The 22,474-nt window shown below is 41.6% G+C and overlaps 1 long non-coding RNA gene across 1 annotated transcript in view; it reads right to left on the bottom strand.

Annotated features, from left to right (window-relative positions):
- The window catches only part of LOC134285678 (uncharacterized), a 470,596-nt gene that overhangs the window by 189,835 nt on the left and 258,287 nt on the right, over positions 1-22,474 (bottom strand). The window lies entirely within an intron of this gene.

Here is a 22,474-nt window from a genome sequence, read left to right as displayed (position 1 = left end):
GACTCGAGGCAGAATACATGGTCTGGTGCTGTAGGTTGCACTTCTGGACAACACGAGGCATAGATTCTTCCAGACAAACTATTTGCTAAAAGCCCAGAATGCAACGGGACTCCAGACGAACTTCAGGTGGGCAATTATTTCACGTGACCACAATACAAGAGTGGCAAAGGCTCCTGGTACAAAACCTTTCGGGATTATTTCAAAAATGACTTCAAGCACTCGGCTTGGGATTCCTCCAGAAATTTCTTCAGGAGTTGTTCCAGGATTCCTCTGTGAATTCCTTCAGGGATTCGTCTAAAAATTCCTACAGGGAATTCCTCTATAAAGTCCGCTAGAGATTCCGCTAAAACTTCCTCCTAGATATACCTTAAGCAATTTCTCTAGAGATTCCACCAGGGGTTTATCCAGGAACTTCTCCAGCAATTCTTTCAGGGATTTGTCAAAGAATTCCTCCAGGGATTCTTCCTGAAAGTTCTCCAGTGATTCTTCAAGGAAACCCTCCAGATATTCCTCTAGGGATTTCTCTGGAAATTTCTCCATGAGATCCTTAGAAGATAGCTCAAGAAATTTCTCTAGAAATTCCCTCAGGTATGTCTACTGGAATTCCTTCAGAAGCTCCTCCAGGCATTCTTTCAGGAGTTCCTCTAGGGATTGCTCTTGGAATTCCTCCACGAATTCTTTTAGGAGTCCCTCCAGGAATTCTTTTAGAAATACCTCCAGGGATTTCTATAGGGATTTCTCCAGGGATTCATCCAGCCATTCCTTCTGGATTTAATTTTGGGACTCCTCCTGGAATGCATTTGAGAATTCCACCAGGAATTCCTGCAGATATTAACTCAGGAATTCCTGCAGAATTTACCTCAGGAATTCTGGATTGCATCCAGGCATTTCCTGCAGGATTGCCACCAAGAATACCTCCAGGAATCACCCCAAGAATTGATCCAGAAAATCCTCCACGAATTTCTTTTTGAAATTATTTTAAGATTTTTTTTCAGTAATTCTTTCAGGATTTTTTCCGGGAATTCTTCCAGAGTTTCCTTGAGGAGTTTTTCCAAGGATTCCTCCAGAGATTTCACCAGAAATTGATTCATGGGATCCCTCCACAAATCCCACCAGCATTTTCTCCAGGAATTCCTTCGATAATTCCTCCAATAATTCATCCAGATGTTCTTCCAAGTTTTTTTTTCTGGAATTTCTCCAGACATTAATCTGGAATTTGCTAATGGAATTTCTGAAGGGGTTCCTCCAGAAGTTCTTCTGGAGATTTCTCAAGGATTCCTCGAGGAATTTTTCCAGATATTTCTCTAGAGATACCTCAGGAACTTCCTGTAGAAATTCTACAAGGGATTCCTCGAGGAGTTTCTCCAGAAAATCTTTAAAGGATTTCTCCAGGGATTCTACCTGAAAGTTTTCCAACGATTTTTCGAGAAAATCTACCAGAAATTCTTCCAGGAGTTCTTCTCAAGATTTTTCGAGGAATTTCTCTAGATATTCCTCCAGAAATTCGCACAGGCATGTCTCCAGGCATTCCTTCAGGAGCTTCTCTAGGGAATCCACTAAGGATCGCTCTAGGAATTCCTCCAGGAATACTTTTAGGAATACCTCCAGGCATTACTCCAGGAGTTTCTCCAGGGATTTTCATAGGCATTCCTCCAGGGATTCATCCAGGCATTTCTTCAGCATTTGATTATGGGACTTCTCCAGGAATACCTTTAAGAATTCCACCAGGAATTGCCCCAGAAACTACCCCAGGAACTCCTGCAGATATTACTTCAGGAATTCCCAAAGAAATTAAAGCAGTAATTCGTTCAGAAATTACAACGGCAATTTATCCAAGAAATCATCCTCCCGGAGTTTATACACCCATTATTCCAAGAATCCAGGGATTCCTCCAGGAATTGGTTCAAAGGATTCCTCCAGTAATTCCACCAGGTTTTTCCAGTAATTTCTCGAGGAATTTACCAGGAATACCATCAGAGATTCCACTAAAGATTCTTCCTCCAGTAATCCATCCAGATATTCATCCAAGAATTCTTCATGGAATTACTCCAGAAATACCTCTGGGAATTTCTCTAGGAATTTATTACTCGCGCTGTCTGCCTGTCTGACCCTTATGCATTCGGAAACTACTTATCCGATCGGTGTGAAATTTTGTAGGTAGATATTTTTGGGCCGGGGAAGGTTCTTAGCTTGGTGTGAGACTTATGCGGTTTCTGGAACGGGAGGCTCCCATACAGATAACTTTCAAGTCACACTGTTCCATTTTCTTTATGGACCAACTGCTAAAATTTACAACATATCTAAATGTATCCTTCTTTTTATCGAAGGTTTTTCTTTCGAATGGCGCTGTTGTGTAGTTTATGGCAGTTGAACTGTAAATTCTATGGTCGATTTTTCCGTTTAATTTACATTAATAAAAAGTTGGTTAGCAAACAGCATTCTTTATCTGAGACAAATGTACCAAATGGAAGACAACGTGCCTCTGGAGCCGGGCTTCCGTTGTTTATACAAATGAGTTTACATACTCTTTGGAGCCATACAACTAATTATTTAATGAAATGATCAACAAGATTTTTGAATGGATCAATTTGTCCTCATGGTGGGTGGCTATGTTCGTATGTAGAACAAGTTAAGAAAATTAACAAAAAACATTAGAAAAACTGTGCAAGAGCAACAATTAAAATGGGCAATACATGGTTTGCCGGGTCAGCTAGTATTAAATAAATGAAAAATCGTGTTAGGCAGAAGTACATGTAAAGTAAAGAAAACGATAATAGATAGCGGATCGAAAACACTATCATAAAAATATGACATTGAGTAGCTTTATCAGGAAACCATCTTTGCCATCTCCGTCATTAACCTGTCATCTTGAACCTGTCGGCACGTCACGGTTCATCCCGAAAAAGGCCTATTTCATCCTTCGTTGCCTCTAGAGAGTAGGCTCTCTAGCCTCTACCTCATGGCGTTCCAATTTCAAACGACCCACCACTCGAGTGCGAACTTGAGTGAGTTTTCGAGAGTTTATTCCCATTGTCATCATCGTCATCCCACGTCGCGTCGTCGTCGTTGTCGTCATTGTCGTCGTCTTCGACTCGCACGAGGATATGAAGTGGAACTGTTGCTTATCTTCATGACCGGGTTGGGGGGAAAGACAAAGTCAAATGGAAAGCCGGAAAAAAGAAGCACCCCTCACCGGATTGGTGTGAACGGTGCCGCGGCTAATCATACTTGAATCTTGAAGAGCGGATGGATCTTTCTTTACCTTTTTTGAAGGAGGGTATTCTTCATCATGAGTACGTATGTGTCGCGTGTAAGACCTTAAAGTCTACTGTTGTGTTCGATTGGGCTTTCGTCACTCGTCGTCGTCGTCGTCATCCCAGAGGACGGAATGGCTTTTTATCGTTTCACCTTGTTTGCGGGGATCCTTTCTGGAGCGCACCTGATAGCAGTTCCCTTGTCTTGGAAGCAGCCAAGTGAAAAGTTAAAGCCGCCTTCCCGGGACGGTAGAATCGAATTCCACGGAGATAATTTGAGGTTGGTCGGATCAAGATTTGAACCGAGGGGAGTCGTAAATCGAATTTCGTTTTAACACAATTTGAAGTGGGGTTTGTGAAAGTGGGATAGGTTTGATGGCGTTAAAAGAGACGCTTTTTTGTATCCATATACAACAGACAGAAATTTGTACTAATTTAATTGTGTTACGGCAAATATGAGTTCTCCTTCTTGTAGATTTGAATTTTCTCTGAATAGTTGATTGCTCGGCTTGGATATTCAGCGTGGCCATGCTGAGGTTAATGGGATCGATTTCCGGTTGGTCCAGGAACTTTTCTTTAAGAAAATTTTCTCTGACTTTCGTGGACACAAAGCACCTTCGTGCTCTGCTTAGGATTGGCTGTTAAGAAGTTCTAAGCAAAGTTCTAATTCAGCCGACTGTTAATCCTAATACGATTTAACATCAGTTCATTTCAATCTGCAATCTCCGTTAAGTTCAAACATTAGCTTAGTATATCCTAGCCTAGTTCATCATCCCACAGTTTTCACTTTATAAATTCATCTTTTCCCATATCCGAGACACCACGACTAGCTCTGACAGATTCCCTAAACCACAGGACCTTACACCAAAGAGCAACCTCTGGGAATATGACAGCCTTTTCGATAAAATCCCTCCGCCTTCTTTCCCGCCCAGATTGCAATCACTCTCCTCTCGGTACGCCGCGCCGTCGTCCTCGTCATCCTTGTAATCAGAAACCGAAGTTCATCAAAGCGTGCCAATCCGGGAATCTTTCGAATTCAGTTCACAGTCGTTCGATGAGGACGACGACGACGAGGACCGCAACCTTCACTAGGTACCTAGTACTAGTCACACACAGGCCCTCCTGACTCCTCGTATCGTAGCTCTCTGTGGGAAAATGTGCTTGAAAAAGAGAGAGGGGGTGGCCCACGCCGGTTGACACACGAGCTTTGCAAGATAAATTTATCTTGCCCGTAATCGTTTTCCGCTCCGTAATCGGATGTGGGTGTCTCCGTCCGTGTGTCTGGTAGCGGCGGCGGCTTCCAGCGATAAACGTTTTATGTAGGTACCTGCCTAACCCAACCCAACGACGACTGGCAGCTCTGAGGAATGTTTATTTCCAGCGGTGTGCTATCTAACAGCCAGCCGTATTCGTATTTCTTCTGGGTTTTTGAACGATTATCATCAATAAGTGAATTCAGAATGCTTACCGGAGCGTAGCGAGCGAACAAGGCGCGGTAGACTGCTGGTCTTGGATACCAGTGAATCTATTTTCAGGGAGCGATTGAAACTGCTTCCGAAGCGAGAAGTGCGTTGGCAAAAGGAAAATGTCTTTTTCAAGTCAATGTGTTATTCGGTTGCCAATCGTGTCCTAGAAGCTTAGAAATTATCTTATAGTATTAGGTATCAGACGGCTGACAACTAACTTCAACCTAGAGTTGCCTAGCCGGCTATCTTAACAGAAGTATATTACTTTGCCCATTACGTGATGCTGAAGTACTGATTGCACTCCTCACAAGAGCATGGATTTCGGCCTGAAAAAAGGTCTACCTACCAAGTGAGTAAGAATGATGTAGCCTTAGCTTACGAAATTAGGCATCAGCACCAGCTCGGCCTGGTTCTCCAGTTAGCCTAGTGGTTTAGGCTATGGATCGCCAATCCGGAGACGGCGGGTTTGATTCCCGTTTTCGACTCCCTGGGCATATTGTATCATTGTACTTGCCTCACAATATACAAACTCATGCAATGGCAAGCAAAGAAAGCCCTTCAATTAATAATTGTTGAAGTTGAAGAGAGGGAGGCCAAGTTCCAGTGGCCGTAGAGCGATAAAGAAGTAGTAAAAGCAACTTGTTTTCCAATACTGTGCTAATTCTAGCGCTAATCTTATAACAGGATTACTTACTGGTTATGGCTCTGTAAATTGTCGTTGGGATAGGATAATGACGGAGCGCATACATACCTGAAACCAAAAAAATAGGAAAATCTTGAGTAAGTTACGCATAAACTAAAAATTCAGATGCACGATCTGCTTAACCATATTAAATATGTTATGCAATTCAGTATCATAATTTCTATTTACATAACTCATTTGGGTATCATAATGGTCAATTTTTCCGAACTGGTCCATTATGCAACTGAAATGAGTTGTATAATGGTGTCAGGCCCAGCGAGCCAGCCGTAAAAAATACTAGCACCGGAAAATCAACAAGAGAAGAATGCGAACCGATACCAATGGCGACGACCACAGCGACGAAAAGGGACTTGCGATTGGAAACTCGGTACGTGGAACTGCAGATCTCCCAACTTCATCGGGAGCACCCGCATACTCGCCGATATACTGAAGGACCGCGGGTTCGGAATCGTAGCGCTGCAGGAGGTGTGTTGGACAGGACCTATGGTGCGAACGTTTAGAGGTAATCATACCATCTACCAGAGTTGCGGCAACCCACGTGAGCTGGGAACAGCTTTTATAGTGATGGGCGACATGCTGAGGCGCGTGATCGGTTGGTGGCCGATCGACGATAGAATGTGCAGGTTGAGGATCAAGGGCCGATTCTTCAACATCAGCATAGTTAACGTGCACAGTCCTCACTCCCGAAGCACTGTTGATGACAAAGACGCATTTTACGCGCAGCACGAACGCGAGTACGACCGCTGCCCAAACCATGACGTCAAGATCATCATAGAGGATCTAAACGCTCAGGTAGGCCAGGAGGAGGAATTCAAACCGACGATTGGAAAGTTCAGCGCCCATCAGCTGACGAACGAAAATGACCTACGCCTCATCGATTTCTCCGCCTCCAAGAACATGATCATTCGTAGCACTTTCTTCCAGCACAGCCTCCCGTATCGTTACACCTGGAGATCACCACAACAAACGGAATCTCAAATCGACCACGTTCTGATTGATGGACGGCACTTCTCCGACATTATCGACGTCAGGACCTATCGTGGCGCTAATATCGACTCTGATCACTACCTGGTGCTGGTTAAACTGCGCCCAAAACTCTCCGTTATTAACAATGTACAGTACCGGCGGCCGCCCCGGTACGATCAAGACCGACTGAAGCAACCGGATGTCGCCACCACATACGCGCAGAATCTCGAGGCAGCGTTGCCGGACGAGGGTGTGCTCGATGTGGCCCTTCTAGAGGACTGCTGGAGTACAATCAAAGCAGCCATTAACAATGCAGCCGAGAGCACTATCGGGTACGTAGAACGGAGTTGACGAAACGATTGGTTCGACGAGGAGTGCAGAACGGTTCTGGAGGAGAAGGATGCAGCGCGGGCGGTAATGCTGCAGCATGCAACCCGACAGATGTGGAGCGATACAGACAGAAGTGGAAGCAGCAGACCCGTCTCTTCCGGAAGAAAAAACGCTGCCTTGAAGAATCGGAGTGCGAGGAAATGGAACTGCTGTGCCGTTCACAAGAAACACGTAAATTCTACCAGAAGCTCAACGCATTCCGCAAAGGCTACGTGCCGCAAGCCGAAATCTGCAGGGATAAGGACGGGAGCCTTCTGACGGACAAACGTGAGGTGATCGAAAGGTGGAAGCAGCACTTCGACGAGCACCTGAATGGCGAAGAGAATGTTGGCAAGGAGGACCAAGGCAGCGAAGGAAATGACTATGTTGGTGCAGCAGAGGACGGGAACGAACCAACTCCCACGCTGAGGGAAGTTAAGGATGCCATCCACCAGCTCAAAAATAACAAAGCGGCTGGTAAGGACAGTATCGCAGCAGAACTCATCAAGATGGGCCCGGAAAAGTTGGCCACCTGTCTGCACCAGTTCGTAGTCAAGATCTGAGACACCGAACAGCTACTGGAGGAGTGGAAGGAAGGGATAATCTGTCCCATCCACAAGAAAGGCGACAAGTTAATGTGTGAGAACTTTTGAGCGATCACCATTTTGAATGCCGCCCACAAAGTGTATCCCAGATCATCTTCCGTCGTCTTTCACTTAAAGTAAATGAGTTCGTGGGAAGTTACCAAGCCGGTTTCATCGACGGCTGGTCGATAACGGACCAGATCTTCACCGTACGGCAAATTCTCCAGAAATGCCGTGAATACCAGGTCCCAACTCCTCATCTGTTCATCGACTTCAAAGCGGCATACGACAGTATCGACCGCACAGAACTATGGAAAATTATGGACGAGAACAGCTTTCCCGGGAAGCTTACCAGACTGATAAGAGCAACGATGGACGGTGTGCAGAACAGCGTAAAGATTTCGGGTGAACTATCCAGTTCATTCGAATCTCGACGAGCCGGAGGACCTGCAAGCACTCGGAGTTTTCGAGCGACGGGTGCTAAGGACGATCTTCGGCGGCGTGCAGGAGAACGGTGTTTGGCGGAGAAGGATGAACCACGAGCTCGCTGCACTTTACGGCGAACCCAGCATCCAGAAGGTGGCCAAAACCGGAAGGATACGGTGGGCAGGGCATGTTGCAAGAATGCCGGACAACAACCCTGCAAAGCTGGTGTTTGCAACTGATCCGGTTGGCACAAGAAGGCGTGGAGCGCAGAGAGCACGTTGGGCGGACCAGGTGGAGCGTGACCTGGCGAGCATAGGGCGCTACCGAGGATGGAGAGCGGCAGCCACAAACCGAGTATTGTGGTGAACTATTGTTGATTATGTCTTTTCTTAAATGTGATGTTGAACAAATAAATGTATGTATGTATGTATGTATGTATGTATGTATGTATGTATGTATGTATGTATGTATGTATGTATGTATGTATGTATGTATGTATGTATGCATCCAATGTAGCATGAATGCAGTGTGTGTGACGGCAGTATGCAACATTTGCAATGATTTGGAGCCCCTGAAACCAGAGATGTCAGATTATTTTTATCAAAATTCTGTATCAATACAGATTTTTCTGTATCGCCGTTTTTCAGGGTATAGCAGACACCGAGAGTCCTAGATTTCAAAAGAAACTAACAAGAATGTACTACTTTTTGACGGTTTCAAATTTTTACTGGTTTTTATTTTTCTAAAACATGTGTGAAAATGTACAAATTTTCATAAATTTGTTAAAGTTTAAGCAGAAATTTATAAAGTTCCCATTGAATTTATTGAAAATAACTTCAATTGCTTTCTGGAGAAATTTGTATCATACTTCAAAAATATGTATTTTTTCTGTACTCTGTATCTTGTCTGTATAGAAGGTTAAAAATCTGTATAATACCGAAAAATCTGTATATCTGACAACTCTGCGTGAAACACCCCGAGACCTCTTGAAATACACCGGAGATACCCATTGTTCGGGACTGAGGCATGTTCAACCACCCTTAACTTCAACCCTGGATCAAATTTATCTCATGGGACCCCCAGCTCAACCACCCAAGGCTTGACAGGCTCCAATGTGGAGACACACTCTCTGAGAGGTTCCCATTACGCCTTTGATAGGCTCTATATTTGACGCCATATAGCTTTAAATGGTAAATCATCTGGCATCTCTGCCTCCCTTCTGGTGTTTCTTATAGACATCTTCCAGGTGTTATGGGAATCTTCCAGGAGTTCCTTGTAGGAAACCTTCAGTATTGTTGGGATTCCTTTTAGAGTTTCTTTTCAGAATCCTTTCTTTCTTATGTGAATCCTTCAGGAGTTCTTGGAGAAATCCCGAGATCGAATTCCTGGATGCCAAACTAAATCCTTGATACCTAAAGGAGCTCTTTTCTGAAAGATTACTCTGATGGTGAATATTAAATGGCATTTTTCGAAAGTAGTCTAAAACATTTACTTCAAATACTCGAAAAAGAGCGTTTTTCTTGAAGAACTGGTCTAGCCGCAAAAGTTTTTCATAAACCATTTTCTCATATTCAACTTCTAAAATGAGGTGTAGGTGGTCGAATTTAGATATGGCCGGGGTTCTGCTAAACCGAACTAAGCGCCAAAAAGATAATTCCGAGATAATTAAGCTGAAAGTTCAACCACTCACAAATAAACAACCGCGAAGATTATTTGAAACTTTTCCGCACACATGTAATTTACAAGCCTACATTAACCATCAGAAACGAAGAATGCATGTAAATTATTTGGAATCATTGATATAATTACATTTTATTTCTTGGTATTTTGCACTCAGTTCACTCTGGCTGATTAAAAACATTAGAAAATGGTTTATAGTTCAGTTTGGCTGAATGTATTTTTTTGTTTCAGATAAAACCAGTTGGATAGTGAAAAAAATCTCGATCTTTCATCGTCTATCAAGTTGAAATCGATATCACTCACAATTATTAACATGAATCAAAGAGGACGCGTATAGTATGGTAGCACGAAGGTCTCAAAATAGTTTGAAATATAAACGGCGGAAGCCCTCCCAGCTCAGCCCTTCCCACTCATGCTTTTTCTTCATAGCGGTGCATGTGGAGGCACAGAGCAAGAGCGATTATGTCAAACGATGTCCTTGCATGCCCTGAGGTCCTGAGATGTGAATGTGGAGCAATTCGTGTACTTCAAATTTATGCTGGTCGAAGAAAACCATGAAATAGTTCTGCCAAAGTGCACTAAGTACAAAAAAGTTTTCAAAAATATGAAAGAGATTCGAACTTGGATCATCTGAGTGAAAATCAAGCGCGTTACCTCTAGGTCATATTACCTTGCTGAAGGTCAGTCGTTAAGTCTGAATCAAGTTCTAAACATTCTTCTCAACGAAGGTTTTCGTGAAAACGCCATTTTTCGATCAGCCAAAGCGAACCAAGTGTTTGCATTTTTTTAAACTTTATTATTCTAATTAGGCTTGTTGTTCAATGACGGCTCCTGTGTTAAATTACCAGTATGAGGTGTATCGACATAACGCTGGTATTAAAAACCAGTTGTTTTTTTTATTGTTGAGAATAAATTGATTCAAAAATGCTGTGGACTTGGTTCGGTCTGGCTGAATGTGATTTGGAAAAATGGTAATCAGCGCCATCGAAACATAATTGGTTCCTCCAACACCCATATTTCTAATAACGTGTTCATTTCTCTCACACATTGTTTCTATGAGTCGGTTAGAAGTTAGAAATCTGACGGCGATGAGGAGAACTTGAAATGTTCATCACCTGGACCAAAACTAAAATATTTCACTGATTCTATCGGATGGTTTACAGTTCACTCTGGTTGGATGCAAAATAATGTTTTGTATGTTTTGCCAAACAGAAATTCTGAATTTACTCCACGAAGAGCTGTCAGAATTACTGGATTTTTACATGGAAGGAAGATCATCATTTTCTTCGCCCAATGGTCAAGAAAACTCAATTTTTCAAAAAATGGTCTTTGGTTCGGTTTAGCAGAACCCCGACCATATGTCGAAATAACATTTTAAGCATTGAAACAGAGTCGTCTGCTGCATATTGACAACAGGTATAAGTTTGATAAGAGTGAAAATGTAGCTGAGTAATGATAATTCAGTGGATATTCAAATTATCACAAAAGTCGAAGCGTTAATGAGAAACCCAATTGTCAATATTTCTTCAAAACTCCATCAATGACTTTGCCTCTAGTTGTATCTTAATTTACGCTCTCATCAAAACTCTAGTTTAAAGCAGAACCCGTTTCCAAAAAGAATAAAGCGCTAGCACCAGAACTTCTTGCCCTTGATCGTAATCATCCTCATCTTGCATTCACCAGCGGTACTCTTATCTTTAACCCGGTAAGTCACACCATCGCATCGGGTGTCCGTCCCTGCTGTCCTGGGGGTGACAACAATGTTTCCCGGCATCCGGCAATAAAATCCGTTGAGGGTCGTCTGCTTCCTTCGTGATGCTTCGACCACGTGTCCCCTCAACTAGTCGTTTTCATCGTCTGTCTCACTACTGACACTGCGGTATCGCACTTGGCCATGTGCCTTCTAGCTCTCCAAGGTGCAAAAGTGTTTAGAATCCTTTCCCACACTCTAGCTGTCAACTCGAGAGCCACCCACCCACGCCAACGCCACGCTACAGGAAGATGATAAGGAACAATACTTTAAGATTTCACTTTCCATGGGTGCAGAGATCTGGGTCGAACGGACCCGACCATTTGTTGCTTCCATTGTCTCTTCCGGTGCGGTGGCGGCAGACCCTCATTCATTTAGTGGAGTTAGCCTGCCTGCCAGCCTTTTAACAAGGTTAAGGATCTGGGCTGGGTTGGGCGTTAATAAAGAGTTTTCTTTATTGGACGATTCCGGAATCTTCATCTGGGTCGGAAATTGATGCTAATCTTTGAGCTCGTGATAAGAGGGTTGAAAATGAGACTCCTCTTGAGATGGAATGACTGTTTGTTGAAGTTCAGAATAATGTAGTTGTAGCATCGAGCTAACCGTCTAGTAAAATTCCACATCGAATGCCCTTGGCAAATCTTTGTGCTCCCACATGCAATCAATTCCAGTCTGGGAAATCAGAGTCCCCTCTCTGGAGGAAGACAGAATTGGCTTTTTTACATAAGCACTGACTGTTTGCAACCGTGACATGGACGTTAGTTACCTACCACTGCACTGCCACCCACCGAAGCATTCCGTCTTTTTGTCACAAACAATAACAAAATTGCATCGCATTGTTGGGCGAATAGTGTGGAGTTCATGGAAGAATTCTTGAAAGAATCATCGGAGAAATTACAGGAGGAACTTTCGGGGGAATTCCTTCAGGAATATCCGAAGGAACTTTTGGAGGAATCGCAGGATGAATCTCCTAAGGAATCCATGGAGAATTCTTTGTGGAATTGCCTGAGGAATTCCTCGAGGAATTCTTGGAGGTTTCCCAGGAAGAACTCCTGGAGGAATTAAAGGACTTTGTGGAGGAATCTAAGGAAGAATTTCTTGAGGAATCCCATGAGGAGTTTTTCAAGGAATCCCGGAAGAATCCCAGAACGAATTCCTGGGAAAATTTAAGAAGTAACTCCTAGCAGAATACTGTAGAGAGCAGGGATGCCAGATGATTATTTTAATCTGTATTGCTCTTTCCAAAAACCTGTATCTAAGGGTATGCGGTATGGGATTTTTTCAAAGCGAAACGAAACGAAACGATATGTGAAATTTCTGATGCAATGCGGTACGAAACGAAACGAAATTCAAAAATGTTTCGTGAGATCGACACGAAATCCGAATTCACTCGGTATTTTTCGAAACGAAACGAAATTTTCGAAAAAGTTCCGCGGAATTTTGCACTTATATATCAAATTGACCAGGAAATGGATGCTGCGTGTTTGCATTTTTTTTCTAGCGGTGACTTGGCGGTGTTTCCGTTTAGTCTCGTCTTCAAGACTTCATTTGCTACAGCTCAATTAGGTTTGTTGCTGGGGCTGCCGTTTTTCTACCGTTTCTCACATCAAACCCGACATTGGATTTGTGTTCGGTAAGCTTAAATGCTAAAATAATAACATACACATGAAAAATAGAACTACTCACAAATTCGGTGATCTAATGTTTCCTAATAATCCTCCTCACAAAACTAACAATTGAATTCCTATTAGCATGCATCTTATGCAGAATGAATGACTAGAGGTGTTCAAATATAATTTGAAATGTCTAAACATGTCAGATAAGTACCCAACTTTGCGTGACAAGGGTGGAGAACCATTTGGGCTCTGGACCGATTCTGACCACTGAGCTGTAAGTCAGCCAATATTGTAGCAATTTACTTGGAGTTTTGCACATCTAACTGCGTAAAAAAATCAAGTCATTTGGTTCAAAATTGACTGAGTTAGAACGCAAAATGCCCAAATGATCTCAGATATTTTTTTTAAATTTTTAGCAACACATATTGAATATTTCAAAATTTACACCAATAACCGAATAAGATTACTCCAATTGCTTAAGATCACACCAATGCGTTGCATCATTGTGATGATGCTATAAGATGCTTGAACTACAAATAAGCCACAATCTTCAAACCAATCGACTAGATGTGCCTGGTTCAATGCAATCCCAAAAGAAAAAAAAAATTCCAGAATTATCCCCTGAAGAAGACTATAATACGAGTCGAAACGTTGGGAAATAGGGAATCACGCCACTTGGGCGGTGGCTTCTATATTCGTCTGTTTTCCACTATAACTCAGTCAAATTTGAACCAATTGACACAACTTTTGGAATGTGGTGAGATAGGTATAGTATCTACCCGTGTACAACATTTCAAGTCAATCGGTTCAAAATTGACTGAGTTATAGTGGAAAACAGACGAATATAGAAGCCACGGCCCAAGTGGCACGATACCCTATCTAAAACTTTCATTTAACTCCCCAAGACTGCAGTGCCAGAATTAGTAGCTCTGTGAGATGATCTAATATCGATTGTTTATCAGAAACATGAAGCATATGATGTGGAAACATCAACTACTAGATGCAAGGGGCTTTGACACTTGAGTTTGGGTGAAAAAACTAGGCAACCATGTGCATTTGACCTGCAAAATGAAAACAAACAGTTGGTTGTCTTGGTAGTTGCCAAGCAAAATCTGAATCATCAAGCAGTGGCACTTCGGGGCACACTGAGGCACAATTCAATACCCGGTGGCACACTGAAAATAATTGGTGCAAGTAAAGATGTGCTCAGCGACTCCCCCTTGACTAGATGTTTACCAATGAAGCTAGAGAAAGCTTGAAATCTACAACTTTAAAATAAATGATAGATGATTGAATTTATCAGAAAATACCCTACAGAAACTTCTACAGGATTTCTTATTAACGAAAGAAATAAGAGCTTAACCGTGAATAGCGTTTCGTCATACACAGGCCCGGATCAAGGATTGCCCGAGGCCCGAGTGGATGCGAAGGTCCCTTGGTGATGAGCATACCAAAATTTCTCTGTTTTCAAACAGTATTTGAGCAATATGCAACATAAAGTGGATGTATAATAACCAAAAAATGTCTTTGTAGGGGGGCCTTAAATGTGGGGGCCCGGAGCCCGAATAACCACCCCCGTACATCCAGCCCTGGTCATGCAGATGTAATGGTAAATCCTTTTCAAGAGTTCCACTAAAAATTTTAACTATTTCAAAAAGGGCATTTACACAATGAACTTGTTTTTGAAATGTATTAGACATTCCGCGGAATTCCGTTTAATTTCGTCAAAATCTATTTTTTGAAGGCGAAATTTTTAGAATCTGACGAAACGAAACGAAATTCAAAATCATAAATTTCGCCTGATTGAATTCCGTGGAAATCCGCGGAATTTCGTTTCGAGGTGTATTTGGCGAAACTTTTCGGTATACCGCATACCCTTACCTGTATCCCATACAAAATTTGGGTGGACAAATTGTATCCCATACAAAAATAAAATAGCCCCTCTAGCTCAAAAATGTGTATTTCATGTAAAACGATATCTGTACGGATGTTCATAAATCTGTATAATACAGATAAATATGTATATGTGGCATCTCTGATGAAGATCCTGAATGAATCTCAGAAGGGGTTTCTAATGGATTTTTTTATCGATTTTTTTACGAAAATCGCAGAAGACACTCCTGGAGGAATATCAGCAGATCCTAGTTGGAGTACTTGACGAATCCAGAATTGCTGGATGAACCCAAAATTGAAATAAAAAAAAGCAACTTTTGGAAATTGTACCCGAAGGAACCTCAGATTAAACTCCTAAAGTTTATTAAGAAATCCTAGAAGAATCTCTGGAGAAATCCAAGAAGAAACTCCTAGAGGAATCCAAGAGAAAATTTCACAGACAATTCTATAAATGAACTCCTAGAGGTAACCTAGCAGGAACTCGTGAATGAATCTCAGAAAGGATCTCGCAAGAAACTCATGGATGAATCCAGGAAGTAACTCCTGGAGGCACAGAAGGATTCCCAACAGGAAATTCTAAAGGATTCGCGGAGAAATTCCTAGAGGAAGCTCAAAAATAAAAACTCCAGTAGGTGGAGGAGCTGTAAAAAGAGCTCCTGAAGGATGCATTACGCATGGAATTGCAAATAAAACGCATAGAATTGCCAGATAAAACTTCTGGAAGAATCCCAGCAGGAAGGTCTGGAGGAATTCCGGAAAAAATACATGTATTGAAAAATCCCTGCAGAAACTCTTGGAGGTTGCCAGAAAGTGCCCTTGGAGAATTTTCATAAGGAACTCCTTGATGAATTCCCTAATGAACTTCTTAAGGAATCCAGAGTAAAATAGCTCAATAATAGCATATTTTGATACGGAGATCAAAAAGTCATATTTGTTTGTTTGAGATAAAAGGTAAAAGTACTGAAAAAATATCTCAATTTTACTCCTGGAACATCATCATCATAGCACATTTAGCTCTTTGTAAGATCTAACCAATAGCAGGGAGCTATTTTATTGATCTTCGAATATCAAATTTTGCTATTGGTTAGATGGTTCAAGAACAATTTTTTGCTATTATTTTCAGTACTTTTACCTCTTATCTCAAACAAACCAATATCACATTTTGATCGTCAGTACTTGACCTCTGCTCGGGAACTCATGAACAATTTCCGAAGGAACTCCTGCAGATATCTTAGATGAAGCTTTTGATGGTTTGTCAGAAAAACCTCCTGTAGGAATTTCCGTATTAACTCGTGGGAGTATTCTCTAAAAATAACAAAGCCTGTAAACCCAGGCCTGTGCACATGAAGGGCGGCAAGGGAGGGGTTTAACCCCCAAAACCCCTCCCTTCCCAAGTAACAATTCCATCGCTGATTGATTTTGTTTGATTTTTATTAATGTTTTATTACAGCAATAATTAAAACTCACAGTTTTATGACTGCTTTTATGAAAACCATTAATAAAATGTTTTATAGTATACTTTGAGATATCCATAAAGACAGATTTTAAGAGTAAACAAAACTTTCCGATATATAAACCTTCTGGCAATCATTATGACCGCAATAAAACTGTTAAAACTCTCAACAGATGGCGATCCGTTCGATTAGTAACGACATCTGTTGGTGGAAAAGCAGAAACTACGACACTGCTAGGTTTATTGCGGTCATCGTAAAAGTAAACTAGCTTTCGTTTTATTTTCGTCGCCATATTGAAGAATTAGCTAACGTGAATGAAAAATAGTTAATTTTGCCTAAATTAGCAATGAATTGGTAGTTTGCATCCATTTCCATAACATGCTCACATGAATAAACTCTCTGCTGAGTTTTCTTGTGATTCGGGATAGTTTTACTAAACTCACAAATTGATTTATTTTATTCCAAGATGATAATATTCACTATTTTCGAAGCGCATTAATTTTATGATTCTGCAACCCCAATATTCACGGTAAATTCGAATGCGCATAAGCCTACCAGCACAATAGCTACTAAAATACTACTTTGAAATAATCGCTTTCTACTTACGAATGATGTATCCTCCTGAACTTTACGTGCCATCGAAGAAGCTTCTTTGCAGCTGTCATAGTTTTTGTTGAAAAAAAAACAACAACAATCGAGAATGGGAAATATTTCAACTAGGTTTAAAAACGGGTTTATTGCTACTCTTAATGCGGTTTGCAAAACCTCTCCGAGAGTGGTCCACTTAGCCGGAAGATGCTCTTAAAGAGGTTATCAAGAGGTTTTGATGTATGATTCAGTTTTATTGCAAGTTTTATAAAATTAGTCATGAAGATTGAAGATCTCTTGTAGAGCCAAACAAAACTTAAAATGTTTCTTGGGTTGTGCTAATCACATATCGGCATTCGTTTTAAAAAACAGTGTTGCTCTCCGCATTCAGTTTTCAAGTCACGGCATCTGATCCAGTAGTCCATTCCGGCGACAGCTGACGGCGCAGTCCCTGTAATGGTTCCAAAATTGGGAATAGATTTCGGAAGCAACTTCATCTAGTACAAATTCAACAGTATCCGCGGGATGTTGTATACATCTCGTACAGTACCCGAGCAGCGTGAACCTTTCGGGTCATTGCAATGTCGCTTTTCCTCGTGGAATAATTGGTCAGGGCTTCTATCTCACAAGAAAAGTGACACATCGTTCGATCAACAGTGAACATCATCGTTGATCATCAAGTTGATCGAGTCCAGCAGTACCAGAACATCGAGCAGATTGTAACCTCTTGCGTTGGTTTGCCAGCTGCCCCATTCAACGACCCATGCGTTGAAATCGCCGCCCATATCAGGGTGCATTCCCAAGTAACAAAAATAATTTTATAATGCTTTTTCAACACCTTTTCTTTAAAACCAAGTATATAAACCAAATTACTCTACATAACTATGTCAAAACAATGATAAACCCGCCATAAGACGAAAGACGCCCATCCTAAGATAGTGTTAGAGAACTGTTGTACTTCTTGGCGAATTGGTATTCATTTCAAGACACGAGAGCATTCATAAGTTTTCTCAACATAGCTTCCGATGAAATCCACGAAGACGTCATAAATTTTGCTGGTTTTAATCAACATCACCATAAGATCGTCTTGAATTCCTTTCAACTCAAGCAAGAATTAAAAGCGTAAATCGACGTCCCATACCCAAATCATCTTTCTTTTGGATACTGAAAGAAGAAATTTGGCAATGCACCGCTTCAGGGTCGGGTTGCGGGACGGATGCATTAGTGGATCGACGACTTTTGGAATCTGATGAAGTTTTTTTTGTTTAATTTACCAAACTCTTCTTACTCGAGAACAGTTAATCTTGCTCAAGAACGACTAAAAATTAAAGATAACTCCGAAAGCCTCTTAAAACTGACTTTAAGGTCAATAGTTCTTATTGTGTCTGTGGTTTTATGCACTGATTCGCAAGTATTCTTGGAGATTGTTTTAAAACCACAAATTGATGAAGAAAAGTTGTATTGCGACATTTGCACCCGAATTTCGCACATGACTTCGCAGTGGCTGGCATACACAAGTTCGGTTGAGTTCATGCCAGGGGCGTCGGATGCACAACAGGTATATAAAATAAGTTTGATTAATGTGAAATTTCGCTGGGAAATGATGATTGAATGGATTCTCAAATTATCACAGTAGTCTAAACATTAATGAGAAACCCAATACTCAGCAGAAACAATGATAAGAATAATTATAATATGCAATTCTATAGAAACGGCGATACGGCATGTTATATTGAAAAAAAAAAATAAACTGAACTAGGAACACTGGGTGGTAGGGACGGGAAAAGAAAACAGAAATAAATAAGCAGTCAAGCAATGTAAACGCGTGCGTTTTGATGGAATTCGTTTCCAAATTCCGAAGCCCTAAATGTAAAATTTGGCAACGAGGATGGTTGCAAAAGTGTTCTGAAATAGGGTCCACGAGTTGTTGATTAAGTTCTGTCGGAAAAGACTGCGAAAATTGCATTCGGAAGAAAATGCGAGATATGTGAACAGTATTTGGGGGAGGAAAAGTGCCCGAAGAAATGGTGGAGGAATAACACGAATGACGAACTGCACGAATTAGACTGTGAATAAATTGGAGATGTGAGTAGAGACATTATCGCTGTAAATAATGCGTTCAAAACAAAACAAAAAGGAAACATTTTTTGAAGTGCGCGAAACCTGCATAGTTCAGTCCGTCGGAAGAAGACCCGCTGAATCACGAAGAAGATTCCTTCGACGATGAGGAGCTAAGCGTCAGTTATGTCTTCGCGGTAACGCCGAACGGCAGCGATAACGTTTCTTGCAAGCTTGGAAGAATCAAGCTAACGTGGATGATGGACTCAGGAGCGTGTGTCAACGCTATCAGTCAGTCTACGTGGGAGTATCTGAAGATCCAAAAAGAAAAGGTGCAATATCAAACAAACAAAGTCAAGAGAAGGCCACTGGCATACAGAAATTGCCAGCTCAATGTACTGAGTAGTGGGTATGTTTGTGGCTGACATTGCGACAAAGCAGTCGACTCTCAGTGATAAGATCTTCGTAGTGAAGGAACCAGGTTCAAATCTACTGGGTTGCAAAGTAGCTACAGTTGGAACCAGCTCGTTGAGCAACAACCTCCACCCAACCAACGAATTCGATTCGCTAGTTGGGTGAAGTGACAGCAGCACAAGGGGCGTGCGCATTGTTTTTTCTTAAATCATGTTTAGGTAGGAAGCAAGAAGGAAAAATTTTCAATTTGTTTCACATTTAGAGCAAAACTGATACGTTTTGCAAGATACATATATGGCCAATGCGAGAAATAATTATTTTTACCCATTTTCAGTCGGTGATGTGAAAATATAGATGTTTATGAAACCACCCGGACCAAAAGCAAGCACAAAACACTTTCAATGATCGATAAAATAAAGATTGTCGATGTTTTGCATTTGTTTCGAAGTAATGGACTACCCGCTTTGCGCGCAGCCACAGTTGATCAGCAGGAGTAAATCAATTTAATTTTGTATGGCGAAATGCATCTAAACTTGAATTACTTGAAATACAAAGCTTTTCCCGCAAAAATATTTGGTAGGCTTAATAATGGTCACCATTGTGCACAACCACTACCAAATATTTTTTCGAATAATGTGTTCCACTTTGAAGAATTTGCCTTTAGATGGTATTCGCCATACAATATTTTTGCGATTTACTTTTAGCGATTTTTCGCGCATAGAAGCTAGCGCCACATTGGTCGATGCGGAGAGTAGGAAAACAGCCGATGCAGGTAATTAATTATACATATTCTTTTTTTTAAGAAATATGAAATAGAAATTCTTCTCGATTATCAGTAAAGTTTAAGAATCCAAAAACTCATTAGTTCTCCCCTCTCAATTACAGATTGGTTGTCATTTTCAGTTTGACATTGAATTATGACATCCAGGTACTTTTTAGTTGGCTGACAGCTCAACTAACGGGGCCCCAACTAAAAAGCCACCCAACTATTAAGCCCCCAACCAGCGAGTCATGACTGTACCAGATTGGGAATCCTGAAGAATGATACTTTTATATGTTCAGAATCTTAAAGAAGTTGTAGTGACGGTTCAGATCGACCGTATCCCAATTCCTCTTCAACAACAGTTCGAGAAGGTGATAACCAGACTGCTGGAGGAGGGCGTCATCAAGAGTACTCGACGAGATTCTCCGTGGATTCTCACGTGTTGTGGTTAGACCAAAGCAAGGCAGCAACAACGATGTTGTGTATGCATGTGCACGTCAACGGAATAGCCAACATCGCCGATCCGTTGTCAATGCTACCTCATTTCCGAAAATGTTCAACTTTTATGATCAAGATAGCAAAGCAATGCTGCTCAGTATTCTTGAGTCCGCTAAGCCTACAGGAATCTCCGTGAAAGATATTATGAAGAAAACCTTGAACGATTCCGGAATGGTAAAATTGAAGGAGGTGGTAAACACCGGTCGATGAGACGAGAAGGATAAAAGTTTCTGCTCCCTCACATCGGCCATCCTGGAATCGAGCAAACCAACCAACGTCTTCGCAGCAAGGTTTGGCGGCCGAAAGTCGGTAGAGATGCCAAAAAACGGTGAAATCATGTTTCGATTGTCAGTTGGTAAGTTCGATGGTACCTCCAAAGCCGAATAAGGGAATTACAACATCAACCATGGCATACATTATCCATGGATATGCTAGATCCGCTATCTTCTAATGAGTCGATTCTAGTACTCATTGACTTGCAGAGCCGGTTTCGCCCCACAGAGATGATGCTGACCACTACTAATAGGGACATAATCGACCAGTTGAGGCGTACGTTTTATAGGATGGGCATACCGGCAGTGTTAATTTCTCATAATGCGAAAAATTTCTCGAGTAATCATATAAAAGATTTTTGAAGGGAGCTGGGCATCAAGCTCGAACATACTACCATATACTGGCCCCAAGTTAACGAGGAAGTTGAGGGACAGAATCGCTCAATTCTGAAAATCATTGGAGTCAATGGCAGGGCTTTAAAAGCCGTTTTGGATGAAGCGAACTAAGTCTACTCGTAATTCAACATCCTGCAACCATTGGCTTAAATAGGAAGTGGCCAGAGGGCCTGGCACCCTCCAGCATAATCAATTTCGCAAAAAAAATCACGTGATTCTGGCGATAAGTATTTTTGTAGTATCAAAAATCTATATCGACAAATTCTTCAACTACAGTCAGCACCCATGTGCCAACGAACGATAATGCTCATAACGCGTTACCAACAATTATAATCAGTGACTTGTGGTGTTTGCTAGTGCAAAGGGATAGCAATCAGCAGTATCTAATTCACACGTAAGAATATCCGAAAACACACCCGGCAACGCTAGGACATTCTTCGGGCGTCATAGATGTGAGGTCCTACAGAAGTCTAAACATTGACTCGGATCATTATCTTGTGGTCGCCAAAAATCCGGGAACGATTATCCAACGTCTAAGCTATCGAACCATGCATTTCAATATCTCAGAGCTTATCAGCCAAAGGGAGTACAAACGTTACCATCATAATCTACACAAGAGACACATGAGAGATCAACGGACCTGACGACGCCAACAGTTTATCGGAGTTTATACTAACAGTGCCAACGCAACGAGTTGCGAACGAAAACTCGGCTCAGCAGAAAGCGTTATAAGGTGCCAAGGGCAGATAAAAACGTCAGTGCGTAAAGAGTGTGGTGGCTGAAGCGCAGAAAAGCAAGGATCGGAACGGAGGTTTTGTACACCTGCCAATGGCAGAAAGGCATTCCAAAAGAAGAGGCATTCCAGTCGGTCCTATATGAAGTCATAAGAACACAAGAACACAGTGTGAAATCTTCTGAGCCACTTTCAAGTCGCCACCGAGAGAGTGTAGAGTTTTTGGAATCTGCCACAATCGGTGTCAAGTGAAGTTTATCTTCTTGACTCACCAAGTCTAAGGCCGCCGGCAAATTCTGTTTTCAACAAGCAACTGGAAAGGGTCCAGAAGAAACACGTCAGCCCAACCTGCTCGATTGAGCCACGGCACTCAGCGAGATCTGTTTAACCATGCAGGGAACAGATCTTGTACTAGGATCTTAAGAACGCTGAAATGGATTCAGTGACCCACTGTTATTTTTGTACTTCATATTCCCAATTTATTATGTTCATGAGAGGAATAACCGTGATGAAAAACTCGTAAAATCATCAAATGCCACATTCCCCCCAACATTATTTAACATCAATAACTCCATAAAAATGTAAAAACTC

Source organism: Aedes albopictus, chromosome 1, assembly GCF_035046485.1.
Source record: "Aedes albopictus strain Foshan chromosome 1, AalbF5, whole genome shotgun sequence".
Classification (NCBI taxonomy): domain Eukaryota; kingdom Metazoa; phylum Arthropoda; class Insecta; order Diptera; family Culicidae; genus Aedes; species Aedes albopictus.
This window is presented reverse-complemented; position numbering and strand designations above follow the sequence as displayed.